Raw genomic sequence first — 3829 nt, 5'->3', positions numbered from 1 at the left:
GAGCGAGGTCTTCACACACCCCTTGGTGGCGCCAAGAGACTGGCCCCACGTCACAGTCGTAGACAAAACAGCAACGACACATGCAGTGCACAGAGCGAGCGATGGCCCTCTCTGCATGGCTTGTGCTACGTTGTTGGACGAAGAGCCCTCGCGGTTTCGCGAGGTAGATGATGAGGTGGTTGAGCAGCGGCTCCCACAGTACAAGACGGTGGTCGAGCAGGGGCTCCCACAACACGAGATGATGGTCGAGCAGGGGCTCCCACACAACGAGACGGCGGTAGAGCAGAGGTTCCCGAGCAGATTGGGCTCCCGTCAAACGATGCCGCGGTTGAGCAGTGGCTCCCGCGTGTTCCCGGCCCGGTCGAGTACAGTCTCCCGCGCCTAGAGGAGGGTGATGCATCGTCGAGTAGCAGTGCGTCAGACTCGAGCGTAAGCTCGAGGAAGTCGAAGAAGAAGTCGAAGAGACGACGCCTGAAACCTCGTCGAGACTACACGACCAGCGATAGCCCGCCGATGGAATCGGTCAGCGCGCTGGAGTACGTGGAAGAAGGCCCGAATCGGTCGCGCAGCATCGCAATCGCGAGCCCGCCGCGCGAAGCGGCGGCGATCACACGCCTTCCAGGCTTGTCCTGGAAGAACTTTCTTCGGGACCTCAAGGCTGGAGACGTAGAGCAAGTATGCTTGGTCACCGAGGCAGTCTCGGTGGATAAGGCAGCAAATGCGGTCGCAACGGACAGTGAACGTTCACGTCCGCTAGGTGCTGAATCTAAGTCTGCTCGAGAGGAGCGATTCCAAACGCAATCTTGGGAGGCCTTGCGGGAGTCAGCGAATCCCGTATACGACACCGCCTGCGAGTACGCCGACGTCTTCCCGGATGAGATCCCCGCCGAGCTACCGGCGGATCGTGGGGTTCAGCATGAAATCTACCTCGCGCCAGGTACGAAGTACTGCGTTACCAGACAATGGCCACTTCCGCGTGATCAAGTGAAAGCGATCGATGACTTCTTCGAGGGCCGCCGAAAGGCGGGTCACGTGCGTGAGAGTACCTCTCCCCATTCCAGTCCAACGTTCTGTGTGAAGAAAGCTACAGGGGGATGGCGTATCGTTCACGCATTCAACAAGTTGAATGATGCCACCATCCCCGCGCAGACTCCGATCCCTCGGAAGGACATGGTACTGGACTCCATGGCTGGCAGCGTCATCTACAGCGCCATCGACCTGACCGATGGATTCTATCAGATCCTGATGAGAACATCTGATGTGCCTCTCACCGCCGTAAGTACACCGAGCCGGAGGCTCTGGGAGTGGCTCGTGATGCCACAGGGCCTCAAACACGCGCCTGCCACCTTCAATCGCATGGTCTCCCATGTGCTTCGGCCGCTTCGAGACTTCGCGCCGAGTTACTTCGACGACTTCTTCGTGCACAGCCGCGCTGAGGGCAACCTCAGTGCCGTGGACGTACATCTGAAACACCTGAGACAAGTCTTCCAGGTGATGCGAGAGAACAAGCTCTACGCAAACCTGAAGAAATGTGTCTTCTGCGCACCGGAGATTCCGGTGTTGGGATGCTACGTGAGCAAGAACGGTGTGCGTGCGGATCCCGAGAAGGTATCGTCTATCTGTGCTTGGCCAACGCCGACAAGCCCCACTGAGTTGCGTCAGTGGCTTGGCATGGCCAATTACTTGCACAAGTACACGAAGAATTACGCTGGGTGGATCCAGCCGCTGTCCTCGCTGCTGAAAAAGGACGTGATCTGGGAGTGGAAATCGGACCACCAAGCTGCATTCGACTCGGTGAAGAAGAGTTCAGCGTCTGCGCCGATACTGAAGCTTGCTGATGACTCAAAGCCATTCCACGTCGTCTGCGACGCGAGCGATTTTGCCATCGGCTGTGCGCTGATGCAGTTCGATGATGACGAACACGAACGCTCTATCAGCTATCAGTCGCGCCAACTAAAGCCAGCCGAGAAGAATTACCCAGTCCACGACAAGGAGCTCCTGGCAATGCGGTACGCTCTGATCAAGTTCAGAGTGTACCTGCTCGGTGAACAGTCATTTGCGGTTTACACTGATCACGCATCGCTGCGGACAGCGATGAAGAGCCCTCACTTGTCGCAACGGATGGCCCGTTGGCTGTCATTCTTCTCCGAGTACAACTTCGTTGTTCACTACAAGCCGGGCAAGAATAACATTCTCGCCGACGCGCTGTCTTGGCGTCCGGACTATGATCCCCGTGAAGCGCTAGGACATCAGCTCGCTGATGAGGACGACGACGAATGTGCGGTCTGCGTGTCGTCAGGCATCAACTTGACGTTGACCACGCCCACGCTCCCGCTGGGTGACGAGATTGCTACAGCGTACGATGATGACCCTATATACGGCGCCATCATGAAGCACCTGCGTGCTCCTAGTAGTGACACGCTAAGTGCCCTGTCAAAAACCACGCGGAATCAGATCGATCGATATCGACTGGACGGTACTCTGCTCAAGTACAGCATCGACAGGTTCGATGGACCTCGAGTCGTCGTCCCAAACGACGCTGATCTACGTGCGCGCATAATCCACGAGTATCATGACGCCCCGACTGGAGGACATCTCGGTCGCGAGAAGACGTACTCGGCTCTGTCGAGAGACTTCTATTGGCCGCACATGTACAAGTGGGTACGCAAGTGGGTCCGCACATGTGAAACTTGCCAGCGAGTCAAACCGTCTTTGACGTCTCAGGCCCCATTGCGCCCTCTTCCGGTCGCCACGGAAGCCTGGCGCTCCATTTCGATGGACTTCATCTTCGGTCTTCCGCCCGATACAGCCGGGCGCACGGGTGTACTTGTGTTCGTCGATCGTTTCAGCAAAATGGTCCATCTCGTTCCGGTGGCGGCCTCAATCACCGCGGAAGAGTCCGCGGCCCACTTCGTCGACGTGAATTTTCGTCACCACGGCCTGCCGGAGTCTATCGTGTCCGACCGCGACCCGCGGTTTACATCCGCGTTCTGGTCACGCCTCTTCGAGCTCTTGGGAACCAAATTGCTGATGTCAACTGCGGCACATCCGGAGACGGATGGACAAACAGAACGCGTCAACCGCGTCCTTGAAAACGTTCTCCGCAGCTATGCAACTTCGTACACGAGCTGGAGCTCGTTCCTACCGCTAGCCGAGTTCGCACTCAACAACGCCGAGCACTCCTCGACGGGTATGACGCCGTTCTTCGTGAACAACGCACGCCACCCACGTGTTCCGGCACTTCTCGCCGTGGGTCACCCCACGGATGCTGGCGGCTCCACCCTTGGTGGGGGAGAACCTCCTTCGGTCGACATGGATGCTGAAACTGCGCTCAGCTCTAGGGACAACGTGTCCGTGTCGTGGTCATCACCGGTACATGAACCGGTGTCTCAGCACGCACCGGTAGCCTCACCGGTGTCAACAAGCCTGCCGGCGCACTCGACTTCAGGGTTATCTTCGGGTGTAGCCAGTGCGAACGCCCTGACTCGTTCTCCGTCGAAGCAGTCCATCGAGCCTCCTCGGCATACTGCATCTCCGATAACGAGATGGACGTCGCAGAGCTTGATCGATCCAGGCCGCAAGATTCGTGAGCAAGAAGTTACCACGGCAAACTATACACCGAAACCCTCGGTGCTTCCTGCCGATCGCTCGGCAGTTGCGGAATTCGTCATGCAAAGGCAATCCATCGCAAGGTTCGTCCAAGACGCACTGCAGAACGCAGTGGACAAGCAAAAGGAACAAGCTGATAAGCACGGTCGAAAGAACGTGAATGTATTCAAGATAGGAAATCGCGTTCTCCTATCGACCGAGGGTATCCGCGCTCCGCCGG

The sequence above is a fragment of the Phytophthora infestans genome, genomic scaffold (assembly GCF_000142945.1).
Source record: "Phytophthora infestans T30-4 supercont1.8 genomic scaffold, whole genome shotgun sequence".
Lineage (NCBI taxonomy): Eukaryota > Oomycota > Peronosporomycetes > Peronosporales > Peronosporaceae > Phytophthora > Phytophthora infestans.
Note: the sequence above shows the minus strand (reverse complement) of the source record.